This window comes from Periophthalmus magnuspinnatus, chromosome 17 (genome assembly GCF_009829125.3).
Source record: "Periophthalmus magnuspinnatus isolate fPerMag1 chromosome 17, fPerMag1.2.pri, whole genome shotgun sequence".
In the NCBI taxonomy this organism is placed as follows: Eukaryota; Metazoa; Chordata; class Actinopteri; order Gobiiformes; family Gobiidae; genus Periophthalmus; species Periophthalmus magnuspinnatus.
In genome coordinates, this window is record NC_047142.1 from 19,962,152 (window position 1) to 19,975,649 (window position 13,498).

A 13,498-nucleotide genomic window follows, 5' to 3' on the forward strand; every position below is an offset into this window, starting at 1 on the left:
TCCCCGAGTCTGCATCCTTTGGTCCGCTACACTCACCCGTTACGACATGTTCAAGCTTTCATATACTGAACGATAAGTCATACCTGCAAGACTTACTATGATTTAACGTTGAAAATCACATTCTATTGTCTAAAGAGTGTTTTTATTTATCATTATGGTATTTGAATCGGTATTGAATATCAAGTTTGAAATTTTAGCATTGTGACTACACAGTGTACAATTTTATGGAGACTCTGCAATGTGTGTTAGGACCAGAGGGACCATCACCAAATCCTGAGCGAGACAAGTGATTGACAAGTTTGCATAAATGTTACCATGGTAGTTAATGAATTTATGATAGAAATGTCCCATATCGATTGCTTAACTAAACCTCACGATACAAAACACACACACGCAAGACATTCAGAAGTACACGGAACAGTTTACATCACTACTACAGTCTACATGTAAGAAGACATGTAATCTAAACACAATCTCTTTCCCAAACGCATGATGATGTGAAACAATCAAGGCAGTACCCAATACCAGTTCTGCTCCCATGATGTATGCAAAATGGGGAGATAACAGATAATGAAAGATTAATGAGTAAATTGCTGCTATAAATATTTGAGCGGGGGAAGTCTGCTTAATACATGATCGCTCCGCACTGGCTTCCTGTACATAACACAGAGATGCTTATTGGATTCCACTGCCCCATAAATCATTTTGTGTAACATTTTATTGAGATTTTACTTTTTGTGTGGTGTTGTAAAGGGGCACTATGTAGCTTTTCTAGTGGGTCAGTCTCTATGTAGATAGCTTTACTTATGTTCCGCAGAATGACATACAGTATAACTTGTATTTATTCAATTGCAGGTGTTTACATTGGTAAAATTACTTTGAAAACATGTATTGTTATTGTGAGTGGGTTTGCTTCAGACCTTACCTTAACAATACTACAACTACTACTGATAATATTTGTATTGGGACTGTATTGAGTACTGGTATTGAACAAATTACCCCAAAAGTAAAAGCTATTAACTGCTAAAACGTAACATATTTAGATCACCATGTTGCCTTTTATTGTTTTAACATGTTTTATACGTTTTACTTTTGCTCTTGACAGTCCCCACGCCCTTTGCTCTCTATGCTCCCCCTTCAGAGCGATGGCGCAACACAATCAGCGTGTATACCGCTAATGAAACTACTGCACATCATATCAGGTTTGTCAAGTTGCTTTTATCATGTTTTTGTGTACGTATGGTAAATTATCATGTGGGAGGATGGATGATGTAGACGTGTGGGCTGAATAACCATAAGGAGGGTTTGAATAGAGCCCGCGAGAGATCACTAAATTACTGAAACATGCACAAACGACATCTAAAACCTGTCCAGGCTTGTTATAATATAGTAGAAAGCTCCCACAAATCGATGACTATTACACCTTAAGGCAGTGGCCCTACACACGGATATACTTTAAGAAAAACTGCATGGGCGGCATATTTCACATTGCATTTATTATTTTTGCTGACATCTATGCATTGTAGCTGTGGATAGTTAGTAGCACTGTAGACATCTAGACACAAGCAAAACCTAAACGAAAACTACAATAAAAACAATGGCGCTTTGGAGTAACGCTGCATGCTTGTACACAACCCGCTGCTATATCCCTAATTAGAAAGCCCACTCACTCTATACATCACGCCAAACATTTGCATCTGTAATGACTTTCAGGCCATCGATCGTCCATTCTGGAGAGCTACACTTGACACCGGCTGCCTCCTGCTCCCATAGCTTTAAATGCCCAGGCAACTGACACACGCAGGGATCTATGGATTAGCTTCCCCGAGATGACTGTTCTTGGTGGGCTAAGACGTGCCTGCACATGCTAACAGAGGGATTATGGGAAGGCAGACGAGAGGTGCGGATGGCGGCGATGGGTGGGGGTGGGGGTGGGGGGGTCCGATTTTGAGCCGGACCGATAGGGACAAAAGAAGAGTGGAGCTAACATATCCTCAAGTCAATCATACTGTGTAAATATGCACGGACCCTTAGTGAGCGTGAGTCGGGGACAGGGGTCATTTAGGCAAACGGAGATCAGCAAAAATCGGCAAACATCAGCTAACATGCGTCAACATACATACTGCAGTTTATCATGTAATCCCTTTATATATGTAGAGTTTGACATGTGTTGTCTCGGGATCATGCATGAAGAATCAAGAACGCACGGAAGCCTTGTTTTTGTTTCCAAGGGAGCCATGGAAAATTGTCAGTCTGATAGCGCATGGACGTATTAGAATTTGAATTATACGCAACCCTCTACAGTTATCCTAGTTTAGAGATGAATAAATACATTTAACTGGCATCCAATTTGGGAACATACAGTTGAAACCAGAAGTTTACATACACTATATTAAAAAACACACTATCTAAAATGAAATGGTTGATTTCTTTAGACTTTCCCATGATGTTACACAAAGAAGCAGTGTGTTTCAGGTGTGCCTTCAAATACGTCCACGGATGTGTCTTTAGTTAATTCAAATGTTGTCAGAAGCTTTCAAACTCATCATCTGGTTAAATGCATTGTAATCTTACTGTATGTAAACCTCTGAATTTGAAGAAAGTCATGAAAAATTGTCTAAAAAAACAAATCCTTCTCTCATTATTCTGGCATGTAGCAAATAGAAATAATTTTGATAATCCTAACTGGCCTAAAATAGGTAACGTTTAGTCTGATTTCATGTCATATAGTGAGAGAAAAAAATAGTGTGTAGTATATATAAATGTCTGGTTTCAACTGTATATTGCCGACCTCATAGCATAACATTCTTAAAGTGTTGAGCAATGTTATGAATATTTAAAATGCCTTTCAAATTTGCGTTCACCTCAATCTGGCAAAAGATTCAACTCTAAGACTCTGAAAGTTTTTTGGTAACATTTTGCTTTCATTGAGTGGGGATATGTGACCAAGATTAAAGGCTTTTTCTGCCTGTAATGTTTCTGTAATATGCTAGCCTTTGTCCCGGGCCCATCCATTTGAGTTTGACAGCGGTGCTCTACATCGACTAAAGGAAATCCCGTGATGGAGGACCGGCTAGATCTGCTTCCTACCAGCATTTCAATCAGCTGAGCCACGCTACCATTTGACAAATATATCTACAACCGGATATGCATTTTTCATTTTCAAATCTCATCCGTCTCCTGTCAAAAGATTATGTAATTACACCATAACGTACAAAGTGTGTTTTATGGGAGCTGGTGTAGATCGCATGCTGCCGGAGGAGGGAGTTTCACCATTGGAGTTATTTATAGTGCACAAAGGAAGGCAGAGGCTGAACCAGGGAAACCCGAGTGGTGAGAATGATGAATGCCTTTAATGAACCTATTGCATAAATTTAATACCATAGGGATGACCTGGGAGAAAACAGCATTAAACCGAATTTGGGCCTTGATGTGGAAGAATGAGATGCAAGCACTGGCAACACCTCAAGCCAAACAGACCACTTGCAGTTTGTTGTTGATGTTCTCTTAGTCTAGGAGCTGTTCCAGGACCGTGTCTCTTAAATTAGTCACTTTTCAAAGCTGAGAGTGAGGTATAAAGTTACTCAACAGCAAATCAGGATTAGTTTAAATACTGATTTATGTAGTATGTATGAGTATGTAGCTTTGTTGTTGGTCTGCCATCTGCTCCTCTACATGAAGATGTTGTTTCTTTGCTTGATGTTGATAACATAAAGAGATGTTGTAGAGGGTCACGTAGCATAATCCTACCCTGGACCTGGAGCTATGCCTGGAGCATGGACACACAAGTCGTTTGGAGGGAGCCACGCTAAACAGATCCATGCAATCCAAGCGAACTGCGCCGATGGAAAAGAGGCTGTAGATAAGTTTAATGCCATACTGAGGAGCATTCCAAACCAATAAGGTGGCTGACCCTTCACAAGATAAGTTTCACAGTGTACATTTAAAATTGACACTAGGTTATTATTCACAGTGTAGCAGTCTAAGTCATGAACAGCAGTTTCCTTAAAAAAACTAAAGTGGACACATACAGACTGTAATGTAACAATTTATGGAACAATTCTCGATCTAAACTGTACTGTTGTTGTATCCTTGGGCAAGACACCATCCAAAGTGCTTATGCATGAATGAGATGTGGGCTTGATGTTGCTCAGATGGCAACCTCACATTCAACAGTTGGACTCTGGACAACTGCGGCCAGAAATAACTATGATCAAGTGAGTAAATGAATGAATAATGCAACACTATATCAATTCAGTGCATTATGAAACTATAATATACTATACTAATAGAATAAACAATACACAAAAGATGTCATAACAGAATCAGGACAAAACCAGAACTAAACTAGGACTAAACCAGGTCTGATATAACTATAGAACTATATAACTATAACTCTAAGGCTGAAGTTAACATTACAGACCTTTGAAGACCCAAATAAAACTGCCTCTTAGTACATCAAAAGTACAAAGTTTTGCAGCAGTTTTTGCAGATCACAAGCCTAAGCGCACAGTGTACCAAATTGCATCGATAAAAGACCCACCATGAGAGCGCAATTTTGTCTTCTGTGTCCGTTTCTTTTTCATATGGCACCGTATTTACCCTGTGTATCATGGCGTCCCTATGCACAGCTCGCTGCAGGCTCATATCTAAGGCGTTTGTTGGTGAGATCAGAGCATACGGGGAAGCACCATTGACAGAGGGGGGTGCACCACACACACACACACAGCCACACGCACAGGATGCACACAACCACGCACACATCAGCGCCTTTGCATGCCATCAAAGTGTGCTGGGGACTTCCGACTCGGCACTCTTCATAGCACAAGAATGAATTATGCAGCAGTGCGGAGTTGCCTGCCTGCCGCCTGACTAACTTGATAAAAACAGCTGGGGGAGTCCGTGGGAGAGACGTCACAAGTAGAACAAAATATATGACACTATCCCAAAGGCCATTCAGAGACACAGAAGGGCCTGGGCAGAGCGGGGTTGATGGTGATCTTGACTGTAATTATGCTTAATTATGTCAGTGTTTTTAACTAAAGATACCTGCAGGCTGTATGCACTAAAGCCAGTGGGAGGTGTGTGTATATGACACATTGGCAAAGATGTGTCAAACAACTGTGGATCTGAAGGTGCTGGAAAAGTTTGGTGTAAAACGGAGGAAATCCTATTCTGTATAAATCTCTATACTCACATAGCAAATGTGTTAGACATATGTGTGATGTTGGGTGATAGGCTTTCTTGTTTTAATGAAAAGTTAAAGCCGCATTATGTCACTTTTATGGTGGGGAAGTTGTCATCTACTTGGTTCCATGGAGATGTTATTGCTTTTGCATAGAATGTTTCTATGGAATTAAATGCATCTATCTTGAATTTATTCAACTGCATGTTTATGTTATAAAAATACCTTTAAAAACATGCTTTCATTCTTCCTATGAGAGGGGTTGTCTCTCCACAGATCTGATTTGCAAAACTGGCCTTGTGGCATAACCTATTTTTCTGCATGGAGATAGTTACGTTGGGTGTCAAGTTGCTGGATGCTGGATCCTCCACCAAATAAAAGTTAGATAGTGTACCTATAATAAGCAAATTGATCATTAGTTACTTGTAAGTCTTTTTCTAAATCATCACAGATACAATTTCGACCAACAAACCTTACGAGAGTGTCTTGCCCACATGTTTTCCAAGTTTGCATGGAAGTGATTATAGCAAGATGTTTATTTCAGGCAATAGGCAAATGTTAAGACAAAACTTGTTTGTAAAAAATCAAATTATGTAAAGAGAAAGGCTATTTTATGAGTAAGCCATAGCATAGTTTGAGTTTATTGGAAAAACTTGACTCAATCAAGCTTAGTTTAGAATTCCAGCTTCCACCAGACCACAGTGAGAGGTGTAGGGCAGGCCTGGTTCAATACAGTGGGCAGTAGAGCTTATGTTAACTTAAAAAGTGCAATTAAATTTTCATATAAATTGTCTCACTCCATGCTCTGTATTCTCTATTATGTGCACAGCATTTTCAACCTCAGCATCATTTACCATTTCTTACTACAAAAGGGATCAACTTGTTACAACTCCCTATCTTGCAAAGTTCATTTATTTATAATACCCAAGAAACCTCACTACCAGACCTCAAAATGTTGTGTATATTTACAGAGTTTCAAAGCCATTGTGAGAAGACTGCTGAGTGACTCCATGCTAACAATGGCGAACAAAAGAAGCGCACCCGGAGATCAGTCATCCTTTTAAATAACACAGACTATTGTAAACCCAAACTAATGCAGTGTGAAGCCATTTACCCAAAGGTCACTTTATGTGTCAAAACCCACGATTCAACGCATCACCTCCAGCTCAACTATCTCTTCCAACCATTAGAACAAGTGAGAAAGAGTGCAGGGGTGACCTATAGAAAAAGCCCTTTAACTGTCTGCTACTTATTCAGACACTAATGGTTCAAAAATAACAGTACACGTCTCAGTCAAACTCTGTTTCGAAGGATTATAGAATGAAAAATATAATATAGCCAGATCAAATACAGCTTTACAGCAACTAAACAACAACAGTAAAATATATTTGTTGCAATATAAGTGGAGAATGATGCAACTCGAAACTTATGCTCATGGTTTCGATGGAGAAAAGTTACTGCAACATAATAAACTCAAGAAGGAAAATTGCTATAGCCAACTGCAGAAGAGGTTGTTGTAGTAAACCATAATATCAGAACAGTAGCCTTACGTGTACCTCTGCTTGTGTTTATTTTCATTGCATCCACTGATGTTGTAACCAGGTCTATTTTTATTTCTAATTAAAGATGCCTAGAGTGTTCCACATTAAACGTACAGTACCTATCTCCATGGCTCACAGTAAGAATGCAGTTTTTCATTGTATTTCTTTAGGAAGTGTTATCCCATAATATTGGAATATTCTAGGAAAAGCAATAACATCTCCATATAGATGAGCAAGTGGCAGAGGTTCTCTCAGAAAAGTTCACAGGACATCTTTAATTTCACGGTCCTATATTGACTCTTGTGAGCTTTGAGCCAGATTAGAATGTTGTTACCTTCTTACATTATGTCTGGAGTTGTGTTTTGTTTCATTCATACATGTTTGAGTAACCCTTGATTATTAGTCTGGCTACATCTCTAAAGCTCGAAATGCTCGGTTCCACCTTGTGATGTCATGAAGCAGTAGTTTTCAAGCCCTAACTTTTTACCTTTTAGTTCAGTAGAAATGGGCAATTCCTGAGCTGAAACGATCCAAATGATCTAGTGAACGAGTATGGAGTTTAAAAACACAGTGAATCACTTCCTGTATCACCACATGACATCATTAGGTGGGACAGAGTGTTTTCTGTGTGAGAACTTGTGCGTTTAACATGTGTGAATGAAACAAAACACAACTCCAGGTATGTTTTTGATGGGAAAACAACATTATAACAGATCAGAACAGAAGATAGTGTAATGTGCTCTTTAAAACGTTGTAAAATATGTATGTATTATGTATGTCTTAATATTAGAATGGGTTGAATATCATGTTATTTTGCATTTGTGCTGTTAAATCAGTTGCATTATAGTTAATTTTCCCACTACTGCATTAGGTAAACCGACGTACAGTTAGGGCTGTTTTCATAAATACGAGAAAATGTGTTTTATTTGCCTTCCATGACATTTTAATAATACCAGGAGACGACCTCACATTTATCTCAGTAACGGTTATTGATAGCCATAGCAAATGAGCTGTACAGGGTTAGCCTCATAGCGGGCACTTTAGATTTGGCGTGTAGCACTTGTGGGAACTCTCTGTGGGAAAATAATTAATGCCAAAGTCCTCCCTGAGATTGCTGTGTGCCAGGCTGATCTCTAATAGCCCTCCCTCACCATTGAATTCCAATACATAAGCCTTAATGTCATTCATCTACATTGTATAAATAATACAAAGCACTTAATAACTATAATAATGTCGTCTCTTTATAGGCATTTAAATTGTGGCAGTGTTTCTCTCTTAACTTGGCAATGCGGGGATTACAGTAACATAAGGGATACAAACTAAACACAGTAGAATATCGAAAGCATGAATTCTGTTTAATCTCTTTGCTCTTAAACCTTATGTTGAGTACTGTGTGCTTGTTTCTCAGTAAGAATTCTGCACATACTTATTTTAAGATGTCTCCACTGGAACCAGCTACTTCAATTACATGCTGCGGCTATCCATATTCCTGTGAAAGAGGCCCTTGTACTCAATCGTTTCTGTGACATAGTCTGTAAACCTTTCTCAGTGTATAAGTATTGGGAAGGCTCCTTTGTAATATATAACGCATGTGCCTGCTGTTTGTACTTTCACTCGTCTGATATCAGATAAAAACTTCTTTCAACCCTCTACCTGGTCTGGAATCGCTTCCTTCACAATTACAAATTCCACACTTATAGATTATACTGTAAAGAATCACATATAAAATCAATTTTCATCTAGTCAGGCACATTGTTTGCTAAGAATCATTTGGTGAGTCTATATATAGTGATTTTTTTCTTCTCAAAGTTTTAAGTATACAGTGAGTTTGACTGTAATATTTATGATGAAATGTGTACGTGGATCAGAGCACTTCAAAACTAGGATAAAATGTATTGCTTGATTGGTTTAAGATAGTCTTTTCTACAAGACATCATTATAAAGCGCTGTGTAATATATAAATATGCCCCATACAGTATCATGAATAATGTAAATATGGAAAACTTGATTTTTATAAATGCCCCAGTTTGTCCTTGGGAGACATCTATAGCATTTTATATGAGAATAATAAGTACAAAATAAGTACAAAAGTCCATATTTCTGTTCACTATTGAAGTCTTTAAGTGCAGTTATGTATTGGGCAGAATGTATGCCGTGACATATACCTATACAAAAATAGCTATACAAAATGTAATAAAAAGTCTGGTCAAATATGTTAAGGATGAATTGTAGAATAAAAGTGGTTGTAAGTACTGACATACCTTTATAATAAAAAACAAGTCAAATTCTGTTAACATATCTGATTCACAACAACCTGCCAAATTGCTAATGGTCCTCTGACACTTGAGCCCAAAATGTTAGAACCGGCCCTGATCACCTGTCAAAATAATAGCACCCATCCGTCATATTGATCTGCAGTAATCAAATTGAAGACTGTAATAAGAAATATTAGCTTTAACTAAAATCAATGAGTCAATAATTGTGTATTGACTGACCCCTGACGTCAGACAATTTATGACTCAGAGGAGCAGGACATGAAGAGGAAAGAGAAGCATGGTTCAACAGGACAAATTAAACAACAAAAAACACAGATTCAAATGTAAATCAAATCCTTTCTCGAATGTATCCTCAAATCCCTGCCTTACGTATACTTCTGCTTCCACTGATATTCCTAATTAAAGGTACACTATGTAATTTTTCAGGTGAGGTCCGCCACCTGTTCGTCTTTATGAAGATGTTATTGCCTAGAATGTTCCAAAGTATGGCATTAAGCATACCTATCTCCATGGCTCACGGTAAGAATGTACTTTTTCAATCTATTCCTTTAGGAAGTGTATTTCCATAATGTGGAATATTCTAGGCGAAGCAATAACATCTCCATATAGACGAGCAACAGACTCCATCAGAAAAGTTACATAGTGCATCTTTAATTTCAAGATCTTTGAGCCAGATTAGAATGTTGTTACCTCTTTAAAACATACCTGGAGTTATGTTTTAATTTTTTATTTTTATTTTTTTTTCATTAATTGCATTTCGCTTATGTTGCGTTCAATAGGGACTAAACATGGAGCTAAACCTGGACTAGACAAAGACTAAACCAGAAGTAACAGGACCAAAGTCGACATAACTAAACTGGAGTCAAACCAGAACAAGTGAACGCACCCATAGAGGTCAATATATAAGCTTACCATGACTGATGATTAGGAAATATCAGTAAATGGATTTGTGTGCTTTACTTCTAAGGTGCACTATGTAACTTTTCATCCATCTTTTCATCTCCAACTTATCTTGCGATCTCCTCATGGTTACGACCCTGTCAAAGACTTACTTCTGAATGTCAGTTTCCATACATATAGAAAAGCATGATTCAAAACAATACAGTACAACTTCACAAACCTGATGTGATGTGTAGTTACGTTTATTTATTTATTTTTGACAAGATTCATGAACACAGAACAAGACGTCAGTATGCATGTATCCACTATACTTAATGCACATTTCACATATTTGTCTTATTTAAGCTCGAAAAGAAGCGTGAATCCCACCCTTGTCTTCCATTAGCACATAAGTTAAATACTTTGTTTACGCTTCCTTTTCAATTGAACAGAAAGCAATGAGAGCAGGGACTCAGAATGTCCAAAAATGAAACAGAAGCAGGTAACACAGTGATCTAAATATGTTATGTGTTAGCAATTAATACCCCATTGCAGTGTCATACCCCCACTTTAAAGTACATCATTAAACATTGGATTACCAGTCTATCTTACTAATGAAAAGTATTATTATTTAGCTTTTTTTTCTTCTGCATCTATAGCAAATATCTCTATATCTGGAGAATGCTCTTAACTTTTTCCTTTGAGACTTTTGTAGCACACGATATATGAGGATGGCTTCACCTTTTGGTTTCACCTTGAGCTGTGTGCCATTCCATATCCCACCTCTCTGAACTGATCCGAGCTGGTGAGGGTGAGGAAGATAACATGCCCTCCGTCTGAGCCTTAATACAATCCTGGCTTTTACTGCAGCATGTTTTAGGCTGCACTCGGGGCCAGATCAGCTGCGCTTCTCATACATGGACAAAATAACAGCGGGATGAATATTTTACTGAACAATACAAGAAGCCCATTCAATTTTCTCACCTTTCTCTGCCTGATGTCCGCACACAAACAGCGCACACGATATGGATCCCGGTCTGAATAATTGAGAGGCGCAGAGCCATAAAACGAATAGCAACACATTACAGTGAAATAGGGAGCAGGAAATAGCGGAACGCCCAAGGATTGCCTACAGGTCTATAGTTATAGCTCAAACAATATGAGGCGGAGGACACACAGTAGCAGTAGCGATGTGTAAGAATTACAAAGATTACTATAGTAGAAGTAAAAAGTGGTCGTTACTCAAGTTTAAGGGGGAAATATTATGTAAAAGAGACAAAGTTTAGATGTAGCAGCAGCCTAATAGAATAAATAGTATATAGAAACCCCTCACCCATTCACATACACTTATACGCCAGTTTACGCAGACACCGGGGGCGAGGTGGTCTAATTGTCTTGCCCAAGGACACAACAACAGTATTCATCTGTGGGAACTAGTTGTAGAATTGCACTGTCAACCGGTGGGTCAGATTCTACACAAAAACAAAACAAAAAGCTTATGTGTAGTATATAGTCAGTAGTTATTCCTTACTTACCATATGCATCAGAGTATTTATTCAAGTAATTAGCCTTTTTGCAGTGCAGTTTTCCAAAGCTAACAACAACTACCATGCTAACTGTGCCCTTTCTGATCACAGCAGGCTTATTTTGATCTCAAGAGCTGCTTATACAATCCAAATTTTGCTCAAATGCATGAGAAAAATCTGTTCCAGGACCTTCAATGAATGAATACATGAACACAATCCCCACACACAAAAGCCACCCTCAAAAGTACTATACATTCTGAAAGTTATCCAAGTATAATGTGACGCGATACACATTGTCAAGCCATAAGGATGAACATGGCTTTCCTCCCAGCTCTCACGAAACCACAAGATGTCTGCTCTCAGAAGGCTCCAAGTGAAATGAACTGGAACAAATGTGACTGGAGGGTTTTTCCACTGCATTTAAAATTACTCCCTAATAAATTATGTATACACAAATATTGGCTTAATGTGTAACCAAAAAATATGTGACTCAGGGAATTTGGGGGATGCCGAAAGCAGATTTAGATGTGGAGAGGCGAGAGAGAGAGTTCTAGATTATACAAGTATTTTCACCTGTATAATAAGCTGTGTTGGGAAGTAGGGTGTAATAGACTAAAGAAATTCTGATTAAAACTAATAGCTCTCAAAATTATTATGTATCTCTATGTTTCTGACACAAATTGCACTCACGAGACAAGTTCATGCAAAAAACAAAACTATTTATAAAGAAAAAACTAACTTGGAATGTATTTATATGAAGATAGATTCAACTTTTTATATACAAATACCAAAAAAAAAAAAGCTAACTCACTCACTGACTTGCCCCCCTATATTGGGGGCAAAAGCGTTTTTCCAATGATCCAAAGGTTGGCGGTGTGATTCCAGCTCCACAAATGAATGCTGTCATTGTGTCCTTGGGCAAGACACTTAGTGAGTGAGTGGTTCCTTAATATAAAACATTCTGAGGGCCTTGAAGGTGGAAAAGTGCTATATAAAGGCCTATACTAAAGACCTACAGCTCTGTTGGGAAGTAAGTAAAAATATACCAAAAAATGCATATTCAAAATACTAATTAACCTTTAAAGAGTTAGCGCGTTCTCGTAGTTTAATTGGACGGCACTCTGCAAACTTTTAATTTTCTTAAATCAAAGGAAAACATTGCAGAACTTAATCATGCATTTTAGGCTTCAAACTGGTATTAGCAAGAAAAAAGAAGACACTTTTTTTCCCTTCTCCAATTTGTGAAATAAATCCATAACAGACGGCGCAGTAAAACATAAAGCTTTTAAAATCTGGTCATTTTGTTACGCTATAATGTTATTCAGCTTAATGGGGAAGTATTCTAAGTATTATCATTGTAGTATCAACATGCAGTACTATGTTTTCACTATTGGAATATGTTACTGAATACATTTTAATGCAGGTATTCAATATTTGCAAGTATTTTTTCTATATCTAATCCTTTTGCTTATAGTTGTGCATCGGTGCTTTGTGTGTCTTGATTGTGTGTAATGAAATTTGTAATATTACTTTTTAAGGTTAATAACAACACAGCTTTGGTTTGCAGTGGAAACAATACATAGATATTCTCTTCCATTGTTATAGTTCACTGTGATGGAGTGGGCGAGTGGAAATATATATTGAAAACACATATGTCATATATATGCCGTCCTTCAAACGGGTTACTCTTTCAATTATAAAGTCAACATACCTGTGTGTATATATATATATATATATATAGGATTGAAAGAATGGGGAGCAATGCCATCAATTATGAAAACTGTCCACCCACCATTGATATTAATAAAACTGTGCGTCCACTATCTAATTAGTATAAATGCAATAAATGACTTTTCAGGCGTCTCTCAGCTCAAAATATGGATTAATATATACAAAAGATCATAATAATAAAGCAATTTACAAAGGCAAACAGAACAGTTTCATAAGACTTTATAACTTTACTTGGAAATTAACTTGAAGCACAGTTTATAATTCAACTTTACTGCAACAGGCACCATTTACAAGGTAAGATAAATCCACATTTCCCCCCTGCAATTTAGCTAAATTGGTCAAAATAAGTCTGCTGCGTGC